We start from the raw sequence: 11161 nt of genomic DNA, 5'->3' as shown, positions 1-11161 counted from the left end.
GTGCAGGTTTGTGGTATCTGCCAACTTCTGTGCTAAAGACACTTCTGCCACGGCCGATTTCCAGCTCCTGGACATGAAGTTGAGAAAGAGGTCTACAGTCAGCTGTCAGGAACAGGTGCAGGCACACCCCTGAATGTTGAGGCCACTGGTTATTGATGGTCAAAGCCGAACTTCCAGAATTTAAAATCCTTCTCTGTCTTAAAAATCCAGCTCTTGACAACAGAAGCCTTTGCTTTCAAGACTTCTGTCCTTGCGGTGCATCTATTTTACCTATTTTAGAATTCAGAGCTAAGACTTTGTCTCTCTGTCAACTCTCTCCTGATACTACATTTAAGCTCCTACTCCGTGTCCCCAGTGGTAAGAGAAGGTCAGTGGGTACAAGAAAACATGGAGAAAAACAGACCTTGGGACTTCCCTGATGGTCCTATGGCTAAGACTCTGCACTCCCAATGAAGAAGGTTCCATCCTTCATCCAGCCTGGGTTCCATCCCTGGTCAGGGAACAAGATCCCACATGCTGCAACTAAGGGTTTACATGCCACAGCTAAGATCTGGTGCAGCCAAATAAATAAATAAATACTAAAAAAAACCAAATTACTATCTCAAAACATTATCCCCTTACAACTTTTCTTTAGGATTTAAAATAGCAACTACACTGCCAATCGAGGCCACACTAACAAATCTCTAGCAAACTTGGGATGAAATTAAAGGAGAGGCCAGGTACTAGGAATCCTCTATGAATGAAGGAGGGAAAGATGGAGGGAGAGGGTGAGGGAGAAAAGAGAGAGAATGGATACAGAAGAAGGGAGGGGAAGTAGAGGGAAAGAAGAAAATTGCTATGTGCTAAGAGTTACCAAAAATGTGATATATTTTGTTCACATTTAACAAATTAATGGTTTCAGCACAGGCACTTGCTAGGTTCAACTGTATGCCTACCCTCATTTGCAGCTGTCATAAGACTAGACTGGAGTTCATGAAGAAGGCGAGGCGCAGGTCACCGAGGGGCCCTCCCTAACCTCCCCCCACCCCAGGGCCCATGGCCACTGCAGGAACGGGAGCTGAGCCGCCATCAAGTCAAAGCTCAGTTTTTGTTCCCAGTGCCTTCCCTCTTTCCTGTTCCTCTTGAGACTGGAGGGTCAAGTTCCATACCCCACCTCCAGCTTCCAGCCTGGTAGGAGACCCCAGCGGTGAGAGAGTCGGGCTGTGGATACTCTGGTCCTTTGACACCTGGCCCTGAGATGTCTAAGACACCATCTGGAGAATGAAAAGTAAGAGAATCTAAGACCCCACCTGGAAAATGAAAAGTAAGAGAATCTTAAATATCAGGACTATCTTCTGATCACTTGCAAATTGTCTTCTTTCCTGCCCCTCTCACTCTGACACACAGAGGGCTGTCTGAGGTACCTCAAAGTGCCTTTGACTTTAAACAGTGAGAAATAATTAAAAGCGAGAAGTGACAAAGACATCAGGTTCCATTAGCCTAACTGCCAATTCCTTCTGGAACCTGGGGAAAGCATGGGAGCAAGCCCAGGGGTGTCTCTGTCTACTAGTTGTGTGACTTCTCAAAAGTTGCTTGGCCTTTCTTAGCTGTGGTTCCCCCATAGGTAAGTGGAAATGATGCTTACACTACGAGGTCAACATAAGGAGTAAGTGGGGCTTCAACAGTGGTGGTCAAGAATCCACCGGCCAAAACAGGAGACTCGTGTTCCTTCCCTGGGTTGGGAAGATCCCCTGGAGAAAGAAATAGTAACCCACTCCAGTACTCTTGCCTGGAGAATCCTAAGGACAGAGGAGCCTGGAGGGCCACTGTCCATGGGATCCTCACAAAGAGTGGGACAGGACTTAGTGACTAAACAACAACAAAGGAGTAAGTGACAGTTTACATGAAAGAGTGATTTGCAAATCAATGGGTTTTGTTTGGGTTTTTTCTTTTTTATTGTTTCCCCTTTCCAGTGCCTCCTATTCTAGTCCCCTGTCTACATATAGTCACTGTTACCAATATAATGTATACGCCTCCAGGCTTCTCTTTAAGGAGTCGCCCCAGGAAAGATATCTGTGTGTGTGTGTGTGTGTGTGTGTGTGTGTGTGTGTTAACAGAAGTGACCCATCCATTGTTTCATTGAACAATGTAGCTTAGATGACTTTCTATGTCAGTACAATTAGGTCTACCTCATTTTAGAATGTAGCAGCACGGTCTTCTATAAAAGCGGTGCACAGTTAATTATTTATTAAATAACTTTTTATGACTATTTCTTGTTGTTTTGAATTTTTCCACTGTTATAAATAACACTGCAGTGAAGAAGATACTTGTACTTGCTTCCTTCAGCACATGGTTTAAGTTTCTCCCTGCGGTAGCGATTAATAGTAGAACTTCAGGGTAGTGGGTTATACAAAGTGATCTCTTTTTTAAAGACTAAATATCACTTATTGCTGTTCAATTTTAGAGTGACTTCTTAAGTGGCTGTACTCACACCCACATTCCCTCCAGCTGAGCATGAGTATACTCAATGAATTTGAATTTCCTCCGTTAAAGTGAGGCTGAGCACCAGTGTATATAAATCTTGATCATTTTTATTATTTATTCTGTGAATTACTGGTTTATACCCTTGGCCCATTTTTTCAATTAGATCCTATTTTTCTTTAGATGATGTGTTGATTCTAATCCTTAGTTTTGTGTGGTTGTTGTTGCTTGTCAAAACTAGAGCTCTATACAGACCAATGTTACCCTTATTCAATGCTAATTTCCTTAAAGATGAGAGGTATTTTATCTTTTAACCACAGCATCAGCAGAAAGCCTCCCCCAGAACCACTCTCCATGAATGCTGGTGGATTGAAGTGTCTCTAGAGGTTGGATGCCCATGCCTCCTGAGGACTGTAACTTTTTTCTTTTTATTTTTTGTATTGGTGCATTTATTTACGTACCTGGTCTTAGCTGTGGCACACAGGACCTTTGATTTTTGTTGGGGCATGTAGGATCTAGTACCCTGACCAGAGATCAAAAGATCAAACTTGGGCCATCTGGATTCAGAACTCAGACTTAGCCACTGGACCACCAGGGAATTCCCTGGAACTTTTTTAAAATGACCTATTTTATCACATCATGACTGACTGCTCATTAGAAGGATGGGGCTATGTATGAATTCTAGAACTGGGAGAGCAAGCCAAAGGTAACCACTGGCCCGTCAGTGTCCATCCTGTGCTGTAGATACTATTTGACAGATCACAGGATAAAAGGAAAGCCAATGTTTATAGGACACTTACCATACGTGCTGGGCTTCCCTGGTGGCTCAGACAGTAAAGAATCCACCTGTTATGCGAGAGACCCATGTTCAATCCCTGGGTCAGGAAGACCCCCTGGAGAAGGGAATGGCAACCCACTGCAGATTTTTGCCTGGGAAATCCCATAGACAGAGGAACCTGGCAGAATACAGGCCATGGAGTCGCAAAGAGTCGAACACACCTGAGCAACTAACACTTTCTTTCACTTACTGTATGTGTCAGGTCAGAGATAAGTAAGTTTTATACCCACATTCTCATTTAATCCTCACAAGCACATGATGAGGTAGGTTTATCCATCAACCTTTTGTGAGTTTGATTAGTGGGATCGGTCTCCCAAAGCCTGATTTGCCCTTGGGGATCTGATGATGCTGAGTATCTGAACTTGCAAAGCTAAGAGTGGGGAACGTGGTGACTCTGCTAACATACAGTCACCCTGAGGGTGCCAGGCTGAAACAGATGGATGGACTCTCTCTAAAATTTCTTGATTACCAAAGAGATCATCTGTTCCAGCCCTTGGTTGACCCAGGGAACTAATCAAAGTCGTGCTTTCCTTGCAAGATGCGAGGCTCCAAATACGCAAAACCCAAACTGCAGGAGAGAAGTGATAGGTGGAGTTCAAACGGCCGGGCCCTGCAGAAACTCAAACTGTTTCAATCAAAAGTTTTACTTTCACGCTTGCCTTTCATAAATAGAAACAAAGATGCCTTCCACTAGATACAGTCGACAGATCTCAGGCGTGGGGTGGGGAATGCATTGGCAAGGATCCTAACTTCCCAGGAAAGAAGAGAAACACCCATTCCCCACCCCACCCCCCATACTATACTCCTACTACAAAATGTAAATCTCCAAAAGAGAATTACAGTCATTCTGACATGATACAGCTTTCAGCCTCATTGCAGACTGAGCTGATGAGTCCTGAGCTGATGGCCTGTGGCATGTGGCTCACCCGTCGGCTGCCCTCACATAATCTAAACCAGCAGGCACAGGAGGGGCCGGCGTGCTGTTACTGCACTAAGATGAAAGTGGCTGGTGAAGTGAGTCTGGCTTGGCAATTAAGACACTTTATTGTAGCTCTCAACAGTAAAGTGAGGCCCAACAAATTTGACAGTAAAGTATTCCTTCTTTCTACCAGACATCGATACTGGTCTAAGAGGTCTATGCTTATAGCAATGAAAGCATAACATATGAAGACTGAAGATAAAACTCATCAACAGTACATACTAATGATTTGAAGGACAATGCAACCATCTCCAAATATATTCTTAGGCATGGATTAATGGAGACCCCATTGCATTGACATGGATGTATTTTTAAACTATTAAATGTATCTATATTTATTATAGTTCATTTATACATGTTTAGCATATATATTTCCTAAAGGCTCTTTTCCCTTCTAATCCATATCTTCTTGAAATTCATGATGATACAGTATCCTGGTGTCCTCATTCACTCAACCCTCTCCTTTATCCTCAATCAGATAAGATTGTAAACAATGAGCCTGGTGTTTGTGGGCTTTCAGCTTAAGGATGTGGGGAGGTGTTCAAAAGCCCATCTATTTGTAAGACTGTGCCTGCACACACAGGGGCAGAATCCTTCCAACAACCATTCCAACTGTCTCTTTCAATCAAACCAAGCGTGGTGATCTGTCCGCGCCCCAGTGTGATCGGAACATCTAATCCTTCCAAATCTCCATGGCCGTGTAGACAAAAAACATCGATCAATCCGAGCAAAAGCTACAGCCAGAACAATTCGTGGGATGTCCCTATTGCAATTATTTTAAGAAGCAGTTTCGGAAGGATGGCAATGGCAAACTGAATGAAAGTCTGCAGACCAATGAAAATAATTTATAGGAAGAAAATGGTTTTTAATTTTACATTTTTTTTTTCTGATTACTAAAGTTTGCTTTCCTGGTAGCTTGGATAGGCTTCCCTGGTGGCTCAGATGGTAAAGACGCTGCCTGCAACGCAGGAGACCCAGGTTCAATTCCTGGGTCCGGAAGCTCCCCTGGAGAAGGAAAGGGCAACCCACTCTAGTATTCTTGCCTGGAGAATCCCATGGACAGAGGAGCCTGGCGGGCTACAGTCCATGGGGTCACAAAGAGTTAGACACAACTGAGCAACTAACACATACATACAAACAAAGTTATACTGCTCATTGCAGAAAACGCAGCAAAGCACAAAGGAAAAAGAAAAGGAAAGAATCACAAATAACCTCCTCTGACCTGGCTGTGAACAGCTTTTCAACCTAAAGTTAAATAAATCTGCAGCCAAATGAATCTTCTAGGATCAAGAAATGTCCTTAAGTGTTCTGGTGTCTGCCCTTCATTTCAAGGGTTCCTCACCCACAGTCCCAGAGCCCTTGTTGATCCTTCCTGTGTCAGCCTTAGTCTTGGGCAGAGCTGGGAGCCCCTATCCAGGGTCCCCAAGGAAGCTTGTGTCCAGACATATCTGTTTCAATCCACTCCCTACAACCAAAACTCAGGAAATAGCACTTGTCATTTCACAGTGAAATTTGGTTAAGGACAAATACCCATTGCCTTAAATTCGTTCACACTAAAATGTAAATGAGGTCTGTTTGATGTTTCTGCAAGGGGAAAGTGGGGGAAAGCCCATAACTCTAGGCATCTCAGTTAGGAAGCAGGATGCCATGAAAGACGGTCCTCATTCAGGAACAAGCCATTCTAATATCAGACAGCCCTTCTTGTTAGTGTCTTTTAAAGCCTGAATAGATCCTGTTGTAACCTGAAACATGGCTATTCTGTGAACCAGCCACCTACTACAGGGCTTGTTCTCTGTGAATTGGCACTCTGCTACCTCCATCACCTGGGAAAGCTGGCCTGGCAGTCACAAGTCAAATCACAGACATCATTTCTTTTTTACCTTCTTCTCTTTTGGAAAAAAAAGCTTCTTTGTATGTTTCCTAACTGTTCAAGTGAATTCAAACAGGAGAGAGCCCTATCAGGCCAAGCTGTCCAGTTTCACGTGAGAATTTCTCATCTTTCCATGGACTTCTCAGCTTGTTTTTGTGCTTGAATTAGACATGGCTTAGGGGTCACTGAACCCCAAATAGATTAAGTCCCTTAAATTATCTTTGAGAAAGGGTAATCTTGTGTATTTATTAAATAAAATTATCTAGTGTCTTCTTTCAGATTCTTTTACAATGAACAAACTCCCTTGTTTCTTGGGAATTCTTTGAAGTTCCAAAAGCATCTGGCATATTTTACATGAGACTTTTCTAGGTTCTTCTTCATTAGAAACAGGAAGTTGACAAAAAGCCCCAAACATTTATTTTAGTTCTCCAGAATGGGAAGGGAGATGTCCAATAGGTTCTAAAAATAGTAAAAGCCCTTCCACATGAATGTGGTCTTTACCCAAAGAGTCACTGGATTTAACTTGTCTGAAACTTGTCCAAAACCCACCTGGAGACCTCTTTGCATTCAATATTCTTAGCCCTGAAAATAGTACACCTGGAAAATGGCTTTATTTCTGTTCCTTGATAGGATAAATAATTATAACAACAAACATGCTTGACAATAAAAACTCTGTCATTGAACCATCCTATTCTCTCTCTTGTAACAGGAATTGGCATATTATTGTCCATGGGCCATATGCACCTTGTTACCTGGTTTGTTTGTTTTTTAATAATTTGTTCAGGTGAAATTCATGTAACAGAAAATTAACTCTTTTAAAGGGAGCAATGCAGAGGTAGTTAGAACATCCACAGTGTTGTGCAACACCACCTCTTTCTAGTTCCAAAACATTTCCATCATTCCAGAGTAAAACCCTGTACCTATTAAGCAATGTCTCTCCTGCCTCTCCTTCCCCAGCCCTTGGCAACCACCGATCTGTGTTCTGTCTCTATTTATCTACAAGTAATAAATAAACATTATTATTTACTTATAAATAATAAGAGTAAATAAACTTGGAGGTTTCATATAAATAAAGTCACACACATTTAGCATCATGGCTTGGAAGTTCATCTACATTGTGGCACGCGTCAGTACTTCATTCCTATTTATGGTGGGATGATATTCTCTTTTATGATATGCTCTTGTATGTGTATACAATGATTTGTTTATCCATGGATGGACATTTGGCTACCTTCCACCATTTAGCTCTTGTGAATAGTGCTGCTACAAATCTGTGTGTATATATACCTGTCTGCTGCTGCTGCTAAGTCGCTTCAGTCGTGTCCAACTCTTTGCGACCCGATAGATGGCAGCCCACCAGGCTCCTCCATCCCTGAGCTTCTCCAGGCAAGAACACTGGAGTGGGTTGCCATTTCCTTCTCCAATGCATGCATGCATGCTAAGTTGCTTCAGTCATGTCCGACTCTATGCGACCCTATGGACAGCAGCCCACCAGGCTCCGCTGTCCACAGGATTCTTAGGCAAGAATACTGGAGTGGGTTGCCATTTCCTTCTCCAATATATACCTGTCTAGGTCCCTGTTTTCAATTACTTGGGGCATCTACCTAGAATTGCCGAGTCATATGGTCATTCTATGTCTAACTTTCAGAGGAACTATCGAGCTGTTTTCCACAGCAGCTACACGATTTTGCTATTTTACTTCATTTACACTATTTTATGTACACTTACAGAGTTAAATGCCTGGCGCATACTCCTTGGGTGAATTCACCACAGAACACAGATGAGACCCAGGTGTCCTGACTCCAGTCCAGGGAAAGGACAAACCGGGATAGCATCTGCTCAGGAGAGAAAAGCAGATGCTTTGACTCATTCGCACAGTTGTAACTCATCCAGGGGAAATGGTGGAGGGAGGGGGCGGAATCCCACTGGTTGGACCACAATCCACATCACCTGCCGTGGTCTGGAAAGCCCCACCTGTCCACGGGTAACAGTAACACACACCTGGGCACACCGCCTCCGTGGGTCTCTAAGTCAGCCTGAGTGTAGCCGCACCATGACCCAAGCATGTTCCTGGCTACTCGTCACCGGGCTGAAGCCCATAGTGAACAAACCACAAACACTCAGGAGAAGGCTCAGGAGGCTTGTGTCCCTGCCTCCTCACAAGGGAGGAATCGGCCAAGTATGGAAGATGCCTCAGCTTGGCTGGGTCTCACCCAGGGGACCCACGTCTGTCACCAGCTGGTTCAACCTGAGCATCCTCTGAAGTCCCGCCAGTGCCCTTCAGAGTTGGGGTGGGGTGGCTAATACCTGATACGGGGCCACTATTACTATCATGGAACACTCTCAACCTCTTGTCCTGAAATCGTCCAGAATCACCAGGCAAAGCCTCTAGGGGTGGAAGGGCTGCGGCGGGAATGAGAAGGAATCTAGGTGATGAGGTACTCTTCCTTTGTGGTTCGTCTCGTTCCACTGGCTCACAGAATGCCCTGTGCATCCAGCCCTTCAGACCAGAGTTCCCCTGCAAACATCTATCCCCACACTGCAGCATCTGAACTGCCTGCCTGAGGGAACCTCTTCCAAACCACTCCACCCTCTACTCTCCTTAGTCGCCCGGGCCCTGGTCCTGGGAACCATCCAGGCCCCAGAGCCCTGCTCATTCCTTGCCCCCAGCTGCACCTCCTCCCCAGGGCCATGTGTGCCATGTGTACCCCGGACTCTCACCATATCCTGGAGGCTCTAGGTCTTTTGTGACTCTGGCCCTTGTATCTGTGGTGGTCTTTATTTGGGGCTTCCCTATGGCTTAGTGGCAAGGAATCTACCTGCCAATGCAAAAGACCCAGGTTCGATCCATGGGTCAGGAAGATCCCCTGGAGAAGGGAATGACAATTCCCACTCCAGTATTCTGACCTGGAGAATCCCATGGACAGAGGAGCCTGGCGGGCTAACTCCCTGGGGTCACATAGATTTGGACATGACTGAGTGACTGAACAGCTGTCTAGCTTGCCCTTTCTCGCACCCCTCCCTGGCTCAAAACGTGCTTTCTCCATGGACCCGCCCCCCACCCCCAGTCTCCCTGCAGCCGAGTCACCCGTCCTCCTTCCACCAGTGTCCGCATTCGGCACTCCTCACATACCTGCAGTGCAGCTGTGTCCCCAGCTACAGGGAAACTCCCGAGTAGGTGTCCTGTGCTGCTTGCTTCACTCACCTCTGTATCCCTAACAGTGCATAGGGTGATTGGCAGGAGAAAAGCCTTTAATGTGAACAGGAGATCAGCTTGGTCTTTGGCCTTAGGCAGGCATGATGGCTGTCAGGGGTTAAGGGAGCAAAGGGAGTGAAACAAACATGTTGAAAAGTTGCCCTGTGCCAGTTGAGAGTCAGCCACGTATCATCTGCCAGTTTTACCTGTGAAACCACCTCATATCGAGCCCACCCGGGCCTGGCATTGGTCATGGAAGCTTGGATGATGGTAGCAGCTGGAAGGGGAGGGACGGCAGCAACCATGACAGAGGGGCACCCAGGCAACACTTGGTAGAATGATTGCACTCCAGGCCCTGTCTGCTGTGCAGCAATCACTAAATAGAAGTCCTGGCCCCCTCTGGCAGCGTGAAGAGCACTTTAGTGCCTCCCTCCTGGCTGACTCCTTGTGAGAGGCATCATGGTGTAATGGAAAGGGTGGAGGTTTCAGAGCCACGGGGACCTGGGCTCAAATCCCAGCTCAACTGTTGCTGGCTTTGTGATTTCAAACAAATAACTTAACCTCTCTGATCTTCAGATTCCTCTTCCAAAAAATAGAAATTAAAAAAAAAATTGATCACAGGATTATTCATTCCTAGAACAAATATTGTTTTGAGTCTTCATCTGTATCATATCTGATTTAGTTAGTGGGAATATGTAGCTTCCAATATAAGACAGGCACATGCAGTGGTATGAAACAGCATGACCTGAAATAATGCCAGGCTCCTCTGTCCATGGAGTTCTCCAGGCAAGACTACCAGAGCAGATTGCCATTCCCTTCTCCAGGGAATCTTCCCAACCCAGGATCAAACCTGGGTCTCCTGCATTGCAAGCAAGATTCTTGACCATCTGAGCCACCAGCAACTTAAATATTCATTTCTTTCCCTTCTGCTGTTTATTCCCTAGTCAAAAGCACAGAATCCTTAGAGAAACCCCCTCCATTCTTTCACTCCTCCAGTGCACTTATTTTATCCTCCAAGTAAAGACCATCTCATATAATAGTAATATCTAACACTTACTGGATGCTTACTGTGAGCTAGGTATTGTTGGAAGTATTAATACTTATGTGTATATATTTATTAACTTAATGCTCACAACACAGGTTGGCTTTCCAAGTAAGAAAAAAAGGCACAGAGACGCTAAGGAATTTGTCAATGTCACACAGCCAGTGAATGAGGGAGCTGGGCTTTGAACCTGAGCACCCCAGTTCAAGCCCACAGCCTGAGCCCTCACATTAGAAAGTATATATTTTAGCCCCTCCAAATGATACCACGTCTTCAGGGCTGTGTCTCTTCCGCCTCCCTTTTTTCTTTTCTCTTTTCCTCTCTTCTCTTCCTCTCAGCTGAAGAAACCAAAGGTCACTTTGGACAGGATTAGGGAACACACTCAAAGTTACACAACTCCTGTGGCATTTATCCTGGTTCCAGCTCTCATGCCCTTCTTATGACATCATGCAACACCAGACGATCAGTATGAAGGCAAATGGCTGAAATTAATTACCATTTTGAGTAAACAACATACATGACTTTATCCTCCAGTTATAGCAATCATTTGAAGGTCTCAGATCTGATGGTAAATATTTATATATATAAATATATATATATATATATATATATTCCCATTAGATACCACTATGGTTTTCACTTAACACTGATCTGAAATGTTTTGTTTCTGCTAGTGTTGTTTGAGTTTCTGCCCCATAAATATTTGCACTGTTGTCTTCATTTTAATTAGTTTCTGGTGTTTTCCTTGGACTGGTTTTATGATGGGATGGGAGTGG

At 44.6% G+C, this 11161-nt stretch overlaps 1 long non-coding RNA gene across 1 annotated transcript; it reads right to left on the bottom strand.

Annotated features, from left to right (window-relative positions):
- Positions 1-967: 967 nt before the first annotated feature.
- Positions 968-8628, bottom strand: LOC129636276 (uncharacterized). Its single transcript, XR_008706848.1, has 3 exons — positions 8455-8628; positions 7876-7982; positions 968-1253 (listed from the first exon to the last, which is right to left on the bottom strand). It is a non-coding gene; the product is annotated as an uncharacterized LOC129636276 (long non-coding RNA).
- Between the last annotated feature and the right edge of the window lie 2533 nt (positions 8629-11161).

Source organism: Bubalus kerabau, chromosome 21 (genome assembly GCF_029407905.1).
Source record: "Bubalus kerabau isolate K-KA32 ecotype Philippines breed swamp buffalo chromosome 21, PCC_UOA_SB_1v2, whole genome shotgun sequence".
NCBI classification, from domain to species: Eukaryota; Metazoa; Chordata; class Mammalia; order Artiodactyla; family Bovidae; genus Bubalus; species Bubalus kerabau.
Note: the sequence above shows the minus strand (reverse complement) of the source record. Positions and strands in the feature narration are given on the sequence as shown.